Source organism: Chiloscyllium punctatum, chromosome 1 (genome assembly GCF_047496795.1).
Source record: "Chiloscyllium punctatum isolate Juve2018m chromosome 1, sChiPun1.3, whole genome shotgun sequence".
NCBI lineage: Eukaryota > Metazoa > Chordata > Chondrichthyes > Orectolobiformes > Hemiscylliidae > Chiloscyllium > Chiloscyllium punctatum.
Window position 1 is genome coordinate 97,480,937 of NC_092739.1, and position 12,641 is coordinate 97,493,577.

A 12,641-nucleotide genomic window follows, 5' to 3' on the forward strand; every position below is an offset into this window, starting at 1 on the left:
CGTGCACAACTGTAAATAAGGATTTAAATATCAATATTGCATTTCAATAACATCAGGATATCCCAAGAAAAAACACAGGAGGCACACTGGCACAGTGGTTAGCACTGCTGCCTCACAGCACCAAAGACCTGGGTTCAATTCCCACCTCATGTGACTGACTGTGTGGAGTTTGCACATTCTCCCCATGTCTGTGTGGGTTTCCTCCCACAGTCCAAAAATGTGCAGGATTAGGTGAATTAGTAATGCTAAATTGCCTGTAGTGTTAGGTGAAGGGGTAAATGTAGAGTGGTGGGTTGCTGTCAATGTGGACTTATTGGGCTGAAGGGCCTGTTTCCGCACTGTAAGTAATCTAATAAAAGAACATAGACAATAAAGTATACAGTGCATACCACAAAGGTAATGGAGTAAAATACCAAATTTTGTCTTATTTATATTGCTTGGTGGATAAAAGGAGGATGAATAGGCATCTGACCTTTTGAGAATATCCTACCATTCTCTAATAGTTTTTCAAATTGAGGCCTTAACTCCTGTTTCTAGCTCACGACCCCAGTCGCCTAACCCTTGATTCTTGAAAAGATCAAAAATCAATCTAATTCAGCCTTGTATATGTTGATTTTCTCGAAACTTCTCTATTCTCAAAAATTTCAAATCTTAGCTAGCATTAGAGAAGAAATCCTTCACATTAATTACTCAAATTGTAGTAGCAATTCACCCAATTACATGCTCAGTTCATGGTCTGCACAACAATTGACAAGAATGGTTCCAGGGATAAACATCTTAAATTACGTGGGTGGTGTTAAGAATTTAAGTGTGTCCTTCTCATCTGGATGTTGAAAATAATGAAGGATCTGGAGAGAGCAGATAGGGAGAAACTCTTCACAGGTTGTGGAAACAGAGGACTGCAGATGCTGAAGATCAGAGTAAAAAATTGTGGTGCTGGAAAAACACAGCTGGTCAGGGACCATCCCAGGAACAGAAGAGTTGATGTTTCCAGCATTAGCATTCTTGACGAAGACTCGAGTGTGTGGTGCTGTAAAAGCACAACAGGTCAGGCAGCAGCCAAGGGGCAGGAGACTCAACGTTTCAGACATAAGCTAAACGTCGATTCTCCTGCACTCTCAACTCTGATACTCCATTATCTGCAGTCTTCACTTTCTCCATTCCTGATGAAGGGCTTATGCTCGAAACGTCAATTCTCCTGCTCCTGGGATGCTGTCTGACTGGCTGTGTTTTTCCAGTGCCACACTTTTTGACTCGCAGTGGAAGGTCGAGAAGCAGGTTTGGTTGGCAAAAGAAGCAACAACATGCGAGAAGCCGAAAGAGTGGACATCTGGAAGGCACTTACTGGATTAGTGGTGCTGGAAGAGCACTGCAGTTCAGACAGCATCCAACGAGCTGCTCGTTGGTTGCTGCCTGAACTGCTGTGCTCTTCCAGCACCACTAATCCAGTATTTGCTTTCCAGCATCTGCAGTCATTGTTTTTACCCCATCTGGAAGGCACTGTCTGAGAGAGTGCTACAAACAGATTCAATCTGCTCCCCTCTAAAAGGCAACTGGAATCTGAAGACAAAAGATTCCAGGATTTGGAAGCAGCTTGAACAATGCGGGCTGAATGGCCTTTGTGCCGTCACCATTCTGTGAGTCACCAGGCTGAGCGCTGACAGACATCACGTGACGCCGCCGCGCACACCACAAAGGAAGCCGGCTCAGTTCTCGCACGTGATGATGACGACTCCTGGTAGCTGACTTCAGCGGAAACCTTGACCGGGAAGGTAGCGAGCCGTGACCGGCTGCAAATAAACGGTGGGGGTTTTTAAAATTTGTTGCTGAAGGTAAAATTTACCCGCCGGTTGCGGTACTATTTTCAACTGATGAGTTGTTACTAGATGTCCAGGCAGCAGAGGCTTCTGGGAACAGTAGTTCTACAGCTGGGAAGTTGAACTGCGCCTGCGTAGACGGAGCGGGCGATCGGGCTGGTCCTGGTGGAACGCTGAGTGAACCTGGAACCAGGTAAGGTGAGGCACGCGGGCACTGCTGCAGCTATCTGCACTGTGACACCGTCACTGCCTGAGACCACTTACACAGAAGCAGGTCCTGCAAATCTAAACAGAAACAAGTTAGGGGATGTTAGAGCAGATCCGCTGTTTCCAGGAGGCTGAAAGGCACACCTCTCTTGCTTTCATATTATAAAACATTTTGCTTTCCAAGTACCGATTTTCATTAGACAATGGTTCGAACAGATTGTCACTTCTCGGCGCACTTGATTTCTGAGTCACTCACTCCCTCAGCCTCCAACAGACTCAAATCTCATTCTGATGATCACTGGTAGAAATGGCCTAATTACGGGTTGAGGATGGTATTAAACGCACTCTTGATCTGCTTTTCTTTTTCCCTTCTCGTCGAGTAAACTTTCGGTGATATTACAAGAAGCCTACTCTCTATGTTGAAGATAAGTTTCACTTCCTTGGAAATATTAATTGGCAAATTAAGCAGGCGTTTGGGACCTGCTGGAATTGTAAAGACTGCAAAGACAGTATTTAAAAAAAACCTAGCTTGTATTCGAGGTACGGTTTGAAATACCTGCTTAGAAGTTGTGCCAGTCACACAGTATCGGTTTTTACTTACGTGCGCCTCAAAGACGACATTGACACGATCTTTCTCTGGTTTCTGGAATTTGTAATCTATTCCGCAATTGGTTTTTCAACTAGAATGCGTACAAATGTACACCTATCGATTTAGGATGACTCGCGGATTTGGGATTTTAAATCAGAAACCTTTTTGATATACGAAACTATTAGTATACGAAATGTAACTTGCTGTGCGGTGCTGTTTCTTCCTCTGACATCCTAAGGTGTGTCCTGCCGAACATCTAATCTGGAGTTAAACGAAAACAAACTGCTGGAGAAACGCGGGTGTGTTACAATTTGTGGAGAAAGGCAGATTTCATAAAATCATATAACCGTCTGTGTGAAAGAAGGCCATTCGAGTCCATACTGACCCTCCAAAGAGCATACCACTCATCTACCCTATCCCCATGGCTAATCTATTTTATGCTCTCATCCCTAGATACTATTAGCAATTTAACATTGGCAATCCACCTAATCTGTACATGTTTGGGAGGAAACTAGTCTGAGGAAACAGGCACAGAGGGTGTGCAAATTCTATACCCAAGGCTGGAATTAACCCCAGATATCTGGCTCTGAGGCAACAGTGCGAACCACTGAGCCACTCATCAGCCCAATGTTAATGTGACCTTTCCTGAGAACTGATGGTAGCTCAGAAATTCTGGAAGAGTCTCAGTGGATTAGAAATCTACAAATATGACCCTACCTTTCAAGAAAGGTGGGAGACAGAAAGCAGGAAATTGCCAGCGAAGCTACTATCCAGAGTTGTGGAAATTCACGGTTGTAATCATAGTGGGATGTCTTCTAAAATCCTAATACAATCAGCATGAGGAATCACAACTTTATGAAAGTGAAATTACATCTTATGATTTGAAATTTTGTAGGATGGGCCAAACAGTGGGGAAAGTGGCAGATGGAGTTTAATTTAGATAAATGTGAAGTGTTACATTTTGGTAAGGCAAATATGGGCAGTGTTGCTGAACAAAGATCTAGATGTGCTGGTGTATAGTTCCTTGAAGGTGGTGAAGAAGGCATGTGGGCATGCTCACCTTCATTGGTCAATGCATTGAATTAAGGAGTTGGGTAATGTTGCAGCTGTACAGGACATTGTGGAAGACAAATATAGAACACTGTATACAATTCTGTTCACCCTTCTATGGGAACGATGCACTTTGAGAGGGTGCAGAAAAGATTTACAAGCATGTTGACAGGACAGGAGGGTTTGCCTTTAAAGAAGAGACTGAATGGGCTGAAACTGTTTTCCCTGGGGTGTTGGAGGCTCGTGATGGCCCTTTTATAGAGGTTTATAAGATCATGAGGGGTGTGGATAGGGTGAATATCAAGTGTCTTTTTTTCCCCCCAGAGTAGAGAAGTCCAAACCGAGAGGGCATCGATTTAAGATGAGAGGGGAAAATTTTTTAAGAAGACCTGAGGGGTAACTTTTTCATGTAAAGGGTAGTGTGTTTGTGTGTGTGTGGCTAGAGGAAGTGGGAGGAAAGTATAATTGTAACATTTAAAAGATGTTTGGGTGGGTACATGAATTAGAAAGATTTTAGAGGCATATGGGCTAAATGCTGGCTTGGGTCTAGGTCAGATTGGGATGTGGTCATTGCACACATGTTCGTCTGAATGGTTTGATTTCATGCTATATGAGTTTAGATTAGAGTGGTGCTGGAAAAGCACAGCAGGTCAGGCAGCATCCGAGGAGCAGGAAAATCGACGTTTCGGGCAAAAGCCCTTCAGGTATTCCAGCATCTGCAGTCATTGTTTTTACCTCCCTTGCTATATGACTCTCTAAAGGTGCAATGTGTTTGGAATTCTGTAACACATTCAGTAATGTTCCACATAAAGCCTTACTTCACAAGAAACTTAGTATTCTCATCCATATCATTACCCTGAGTCTGTTGTAGCTAAATCTGCTGACTATACAAAGACAGCTAACGTACACCAAGCAGAAAGGGGTCAAATTGGGCAAACACTTGGTGGAGGGACTAATATGGAAAAATGTGACATTTTACACTTTTTTGATGGGTGTATAAGAAGAGAATGACATCCAAAGGGGCACGTAATGCAAAATGCTGATATAGAGGCATCAGGCTATTATATCTACATCCAAGTTAGTAGGGAGGTACAGGAAGTAATTAGAAAGATAAATTGAGTTTGACTTCATTGGAAGGGTAAAAACAAGGTATCCTGATGAAGGGCTTTTGCCCGTAACGTTGATTTCGCTGCTCGTTGGATGCTGCCTGAACTGCTGTGCTCTTCCAGCACCACTAATCCAGTAGTTCATTGGAAGGGTGTTGGACTCTAAATCTCAGTGAGTCTCGCCACAGTCCAGTACATGTCCTTGGTTAGACTGCTTCTGGAGTTGTGTTTCCAGTTTTGCTACTTTTTGTTTTGTTAAAGCCATTTGAAACAGTTAATGCTGATTTAAGACATGAAACACAGGCTTGTGGTGAAAGGTTGGGCTTCTCCTCATTGAAGTTTTGGAAAAATGAAAGGTTATCTTATTACAACAGAAAATTTGAAATGACTTGGTAGAGCAGATGGTGAGTGTTTTCCCCTTTTATTGGGGAATAAAGTGGGGAGAGAGAATTTAGAAATAAGGGATATTCCTTTTAATACAGAGATGAAGAGGAATTTCTTCTAAGGATCATTGGATTGGTGAAATCCAAAAGCTCAAAGGCAGTGGAGACTGGTTTATTTAATTAAATCAAAGTATTGCAGATGCTGGAAAGCTGAAACAAACAAAATGCTGGAAGAACTCAACAGATCTGGCAGAGTTAATGTTTCAAGTCTAGTATGAGTGTGCTTTGAAGAAGAGTCATACTGGACTTGCTTTGTTAACTTTGTTTCTTCACATGTGCTGCCAGATCTGCTGAGATTCCCCAACATTTTGTTTGTTATTGGATTATTAAATACAGTTGTCATTGAGTTATTTTAGTGGACAAGGAAGTCAAAGGTTTATGGGCCCGCAGAAATGCGGAGTAAAGGCCACACACAGATCATTCATAATCTCATTGAGTGGCAAATCAGGATCAAGAGGCCAAATAGCCTATTCTTGTTCCTGGTTCTTATAGAAATTACTCCTGGACTGGTATCAATGCTTGTACATGTTCTGGAAACTGGTGCTAACTGTGGAATTGATGCCTCTTATTGTAATTTTGATAGTGCAAACGTGATTCATTCAATGGTTCTGCATGCAAAAATTAGGTTGGTCTACATTGATTTGAACAACATAGTGGGTACGCCAGACATTTTCACAGAAGTTGAGAAGCAGGAATTGAATTGTGATAGAGGATGATATCAGGCCTATCTTGAAGTCATGAATGGTAGGGCATGCTCAGGAGGCTATATTTCTCCACCTCTGTCTCTTGCTGTTCTGCATTATACACCAAATAAATAAATTTTGGCAATTTAGTATTTTACCCTGTTACCTCTTGTAAACTTTTGCAATACACATTGCACCGCTGTAACTCTGCATTCTAAGAAGAATTGCATTTTTCTTCACAATCAGGTTGTGAGCATTGCCAGTTGGCCAGGATTTGTTACTTGTCCCTAGTTGCCCTTGAGAAGGTGGTGGTGAATTGCTGCCTTGAACTGTTGCAGTCCATGTGCTGTAGGTAGACCCACAGTGCTGTTCGGATAAAGGAAACAGTGGGATGAAAGGAACCTTGGGGGCTGAGTGGAAACCCCTTTAGATGGTAACTGATCCAACAAATCCTGTAACAATTTATTTCTGTTGGCTCTGATTTAAATGATCTGGAAATCTACGTCCAGAGTAACAGTGACCCTGAAGAGAAACTACTTGATTATCAAATCTCCTCCTCTCAATATCCTGTGCTCCACAGAATAACCACCGAAAATTTGATGCATAAGTGTCCTCTGATTATGACCAGTTGAGAAAAATGTAGCAAAGCAAAGTCGATCTGTTAAGCTGTTGGTACATCAATGAGGTCAGAGTTGCAGGACAGTGAGGAGCAACGCTTTGTTTTTAAAGTAATGACCTGGAACTTGCTACCAGGTGGATGCTGGAATGTTGACTGTAAATGATTTCAAAAGGAAATTAGAAGGGCACTTTAAGGAAATGAACTTAGAGGGCCACAGGGACAGAATGGAAGGATGTGTTTGACTGAAATTGCTCTGACAGAGTCTGTGAACTCAAAGGACAAAATGGCTTGCTGTTGTGCTTTTATCATTCTGAGAAGGAATACAATGCCTCAGCATTCTGAGTACAAGCTGACATCATGCCCATTATGTTCTGGAGAAAGATTTACCAAACATTCATTCAAGCTTTATCTGATCTCTCCGTAATTTGCAAGCATTGTTATTTTCTCCATTTTATTTGTCTTCTAACATTTTCTGCTGAAATCACTAAACTACCTGAATCTAATTCCTTCGTTATTTTATAAAATTCCCTTTAATCACTGTTGAATCTATACTTTTCTAAACTTAGAGCATCTTCTCTTGAGTCATTCCTGGGATCAAGACTTTCTCTTTGAAAACTGGTTGGGTCAAAACCCATTTGTATTTAAAAGAATGAGCGGTGATTTTACTGAAATGCGAGATCCTGAGGGGACTTTTTTGGGGTGGATAACAATGATATTTTATCTTGTGGGGGATACTAGAGCTAGGGGTCATAGTTTAAGAACAAGAGGGTTCCCTTTTGTTATGCAAGTGGTGTCTAAAATATTAATTAATTGGCTGGATGTTTTTGTAATTTGTTAACTTGTAATATTGGCTGTGCATGTATATCTTGAGCTTTTTCAAAGAGAATATTTTGACAGTAGAGTACACTGACCACAGCACAAAAGTCTTGAATTTGTAAGAACGGAAGTTTTTTTGAATGTAGTAAGTCTGCAATGTTTTCAGAGGTCAAATGATCTGGTTGCAAAGTATCTGTTATTAATTTGATTGTTGCATGTACTGAGTTACAATGAGAAGTGTTGATTTGCATGCTATACAGGGCATACAAAGTGCATCAGGCTAGCAGAAAGGTGTAGAATAGCGTTACAACCACCGTATGTGCAGCGAAAGAGGTCTGATTAAAAAAAATCCCAGCCTATTTTTACAACTCAAACCCTCCATTCCTGACAACATCCCAGTAAATCTTTTCTGAACCCTCTCCAATTTAATAATATCATTCCTATAACGGGGAGACTAGAACTGCACACAATACTTCAGAAGAGGCCTCATGAATGTTCTATACAACTTCAACATGACATTCCAATTCGTATCCTCAAATGTTTGAGGAATGAAAGCAAGTGGTCTAAATCCTGTCGTAACCACCCTGTTCAAAAGATTATGCACCTGAACCCTTGGGTGTCTGTTCTACAACCTAGTCAACGAAGGGAAGACTGGTTTGTGTTCTGGACTGGGCTACATTCACAACACTGCAATTTCTTGCAGTCTTGGGAAGAGCAATTGCCATACCAAGCTGTGATGCATCCAGATAGGATGCTTTCCGTAGTTTATCTATGAAAATTGGTCAGAGTCTCTGAAGACATGCCAAATTTTCTTTGCCTCCTGAGGAAGTAGAGGAGGTGTTATGCTTATTTGACCATCACCAGGACAGATTGGTGATCACTCCCAGGGACTTGATGCTATCGATAATCTCCACCTCACACCATTGTTTTAGACAGGGACATGACCTCCAATCTGCTTTCTGGTCAATGACCAGCTCCTTCATTTTGTTGACATTGGATGCAAAGATTGTTATCTTTACTCCATACTGCTAAGCTCCCTATCTTTTTCCTGTATTCTGTCTCATCACTTTGACATTTGACGTACAATGATGGTGTTGTCAGCAAACTAATAAATGGTGTAGAATTTGGCCGCATGGTCATAAGGAGTATAATAGAGCTGCGTATGCATCCTTGTGGAACACTGGTTTGAGGATTATGGTGAAGGAAATGGTCTTGCCTGTTATTACTGATTGCAGTTTGTGGGTCAGAAAGTCAAGGATCCAGTTACAGAGCAAAGATCTGAGACCTAGGTCTTGGAATTTCGAGATGAGTTTGTTTGGAATTATGGTGTTGAAGTGGAGCTGTAATCAATAAATATAAAGTTAAAAACCACACCACACCAGGTTATAGTCCAACAGGTTTAATTGGAAGCACACTAGCTTTCGGACTGACGCTCCTTCATCAGGTGTTGTGTGATTTTTTAACTTTGTACACCCCAGTCCAACACCGGCATCTCCGAATTATCAATAAATATGACCTTGATATAGATATCCTTGTTATCCAGATGTTCCTTTGGATAAATGTAGGAAGATGGCATCTGTCATCAACCTATTGTGCTGGTAGGTGAATTGCAAGGCAGCTTGGTAGGCTGGAGTTGATTTTAGCCATGAGTCATCTCTCTCATTGCTTCCTAAATATGGATGTCAGAGCCATAGGGCAATAAGCATTGAGGCATGCCGTGATTTTTCCAATGGCACTGGGATAATGGTCATCTCAAAGCAGGTGGGGACTTCCATAGGAAGATCATAGGAAGGAGAGGTTGAAGATGATTGCGTTGGTGACTGTGGGTGCAGTTGCATTCAAGATTGTTAGCATAGATGACACTGTTTGACTGACCTTCTGCTCAAAGCGAGCATACAATCCATTGACCTCATCAGGTAGGGATGTACTGTTGCCCATGATTCTGTTCGACTTCACCTCTTACCCCGTTAGGTCATGTAAGCCTTGTCACAGCTGACTGGTGTCCATGTGGTTAGTCTTGAGCTTCGAGCTCTGTTTGGTGCTGCCTTTTGGTATGTCTGGCCTTACAAAGGTTGCATTCAGATTTCCTGTATAGGTCAGTATTGCCTGACTTGAATGCCTCATAGCTGGACTTGTGTAGGTAGTGGATCTCCCTGTTCATCTGTGGTGTCTGATTGGGCAGACTATTGGATTAACTATTTTGTAATGGTTGTGGCATAGTCATTTAGGTTGGCTGCTGAGTTCTTGTATATGGACAAATTGAGGGAAAGGCAGTCCCAAAGAAGCCCTTTCATTGCCTCAGGCTAACTCTTCACTAGTTTCTGAACTGGGTCCTCACACTTCAGTTTCTGCTCGTGAGCAGTGTTGTGAACCAAATTTCCAAAATACAGATGGGGCAGGGAGTGGTAGGCATCTTTTGTAAAGCAGTGGTCAAGAATATTCAGACCTGCAGTAAAACACAGCCTGCTTCAGGCAGTTGTTGATCATGTGTTTTTCTTATTAATTTGTTGCATTTTGGTGTTGCTGTCTGGCCAGCATTTATTGACCATCCCTAGTTGTCCTTGAGAAGGTGGTGGTGAACTGTCTACTAAAACCACTGCAATGCACCTATTGTGGTTTGAGGGAGGGAATTCTGGGATTTTGACCTAGCTACGTTGAAAGAATGACAATGTATTTCCAAGTCAGGATGGTGAGTGGCTTGGAGGTGAACTTGATGGTGGTGATGTTCCAATGTATCTGCTGCCCTTATCCTTCTAGATGCAAATGGAAAGTGCTGTCTGAGGATCTTTGAATTTTTACATCATATTTGTAGATAGCAATGCATGCCACTATTGAGCACTGTGGTGGTGGGAGTGGGTGCTTGTGGATGTAATGCCAATCAAACAGGTTACTTTGTCCTGGATTGTCTCAAGCTTCTTGTGTTGGAGCTGCAATCATTCAGGCAAATGGAGTGCAGAGGAATCTCAATTATCTGGAGGACATGGGCAGGGAGTATTTCGTTTGGTTAATTGATGCGTGGCTAACTATGTTATCGGTATTGGGACCTTGTGATCTTGTTCAGATGATGCAAAATTTGGTTAATCAAATGCTGGATAATCCAAATTCCTCCGTATTCCATCACACTCCTGACCTGTGCCTTGTACATAAAGGACAAGCGTTTTGGGTAATCGAGAAGTTACTTGCAGCAGTACTCCTAGCCTCTGACATGCTGTTGGAGCTGCTGTTTTTGTGTGGCAATCTAGTTGATTTTCTGGTCAATGACAACCTCCAGGAGGTGGTTGATGGAGGAATTCAGTGATAGTAATACCACTGAATGTCAAGTGGTGGTGTTTAGATTCTGCTATTGATGATCGTCATAGCCTGGCATTTGTGTGGTATGAATGTTACTTGACACTTGTCAGCTCATGCCTCTGGATATTATCCAGATCTCGTTACATTTGAATATGGACAGAGTGGAGAATTGTACTGGTGAACATCGACAAGTCTGACCTTTTTATGATGAAGGGAAGGCCTTTTGAAGCAGCTGAAAATGGTTGGGCCAAGAAGACTACCCTGAGGAACTCCTGCTGAGATGGCTAACCTCCAACAACCATGACCATCATCCTGTGTGCCAGTTTGACTTCAACCACTGAAGAGTTTGCCTCCTGACACCCATTGATTCCAGTTTTGCTAGGGTTCTTTGAAACCATCCTCAGTCAAATACAGCCTTGATGTCAAGGGCTGTGTCACACTTGTCTCACCTCTTGAATTCAGCTCTTTTGCCCATGTTTGAACCAAGGTTGTAATGGGGTCAGGAGTTGAGTGGCCCTGGTTGATCCCAAACTAGGCATTACTGAGCAGGTTAATCCTGAGCAGTATTGCTGGATAGCACTATTGACACCTTTTTAGCACTTCATTAGTGTAGACTGTCTGTCTCTCTCCTTCCAGCTGAAGATTTCCCTGGGTCATCAAGTGACAAGTGATCCATCTTAACCTCCATTGGTCTCGAGCATCACCAATGCTGGTCTCTAGTTAACTGGATTCACTCCACATATCATCAAGAAAAAGTTGGAGACACTGGACACTGCCAAGTTAATGGCCCCTTGCAACCTTCTGGCAATAGTACTGAAGACTTGTGCTCTAAAACTTAGTACAACCCTAGCTAAGCTGTTCCAATGCAATTACCCAAAAGTGCCCAGGAATATCCTTTGCACAAATAGCAAGACAAATCTATTTTGGCCAATTATCACCCCTGTCAGTCTACTCGGTCACTAGTATCGTGTAGGAAGGTGTTAACAACAGTGCTATCAAGCAGCACCTGCTCAGTGATACCCAGTTTGTTTGGTGGGTGTGGGAAGGGATCCAGCTGATTGGAGTCACACCTGGCACACTAGATTGGTTGTGGTAGTTGCAGGCCTGTCTTCTCTGCTCCAAGCTATCTCTGCAGGTGTTCCTTGGGGTGGTGTACTTCAGCTGCTTCATCAATGACCTTTCTTCCATCATATCAGAAGTAGGGATGTTCACTCGAATGCATAATGGTTACCATTGTTTGCAACTCATTGGATACTGAAGCAGTTCTGGTCCAAATACAACAAGACTGGAAAACAACCAGGCTTGGGCTGACAGTTGGCAAGTAATGTTTGCACCACACAAATGTCAACATAGACATCCGATAAAAGACACAAACCAGTGCCCCTTGACAATCAGTAGCATTACCATCACCGAGCCCTCACTGTAAATGTCCCATGGGTTACCACGAACCAGAAACTGAACTGGACTCTACGTAAGCACAAGAACAGATCAGAGGTTAGGAATATTGCACCAAGTTACTCAACTTCTGACTCCCCCAAAACCTGTCCACCATCTACAAGGCAGAAGTCAGGAGTCTGATGGCATAGACCCAATTGTCTGGATGGCTGCAGCTTCAATATTGCTCAAGCTCGTCACCATCCAGGACTAAACAGCCACTTGATTTGGCATGACATTCACAAACATTTGCTCCCTCCACCAGCAATGTTCAGCAGCAGCAATGTGTACTAACTGCAAGATAGGCTGTAGAAATTCATGAATGCTCCATTGACCCACTTTGTAAACCTATGATCACTTCCATCTAGAAAGGCAAGGGCAGGAAATGCACGGGAACACCACCATCTGCATTTTCCCCTCTAAGTCACTCACCATCCTGACTTGGAAATATGTTGGTATTCCTTCAGATTTTTTTAGTTGGATGAAAATCCTGAATCCCCTTTCTAACAGCATTATGGGTCTACATGGACTGCAGTGATTCAAGAAGACCGCTCACCACAACTATCTTGAGGGCAATAAGAATGGG

At 42.5% G+C, this 12,641-nt stretch overlaps 2 protein-coding genes across 5 annotated transcripts in view; one reads left to right on the forward strand and one right to left on the reverse strand.

The window, feature by feature from the left end:
- Window positions 1–2,733, reverse strand: part of ddx4 (DEAD (Asp-Glu-Ala-Asp) box polypeptide 4) — a 132,365-nt gene extending 129,632 nt beyond the window's left edge. The window contains exon 1 of the mRNA XM_072571502.1: window positions 2,626–2,733. The gene's annotated coding sequence lies outside the window, so the exon portion shown is untranslated. The remainder of the gene's footprint in view (window positions 1–2,625) is intronic.
- Window positions 1,813–12,641, forward strand: part of slc38a9 (solute carrier family 38 member 9) — a 71,118-nt gene continuing 60,289 nt past the window's right edge. The window contains exon 1 of one of the 4 annotated variants that reach the window (XM_072571540.1): window positions 1,813–1,832. The gene's annotated coding sequence lies outside the window, so the exon portion shown is untranslated. Of the gene's footprint in view, window positions 1,833–1,879; window positions 2,011–12,641 lie in introns of those variants that run through there. The other 3 variants (XM_072571554.1, XM_072571533.1, XM_072571544.1) reach the window with 3 other exon arrangements.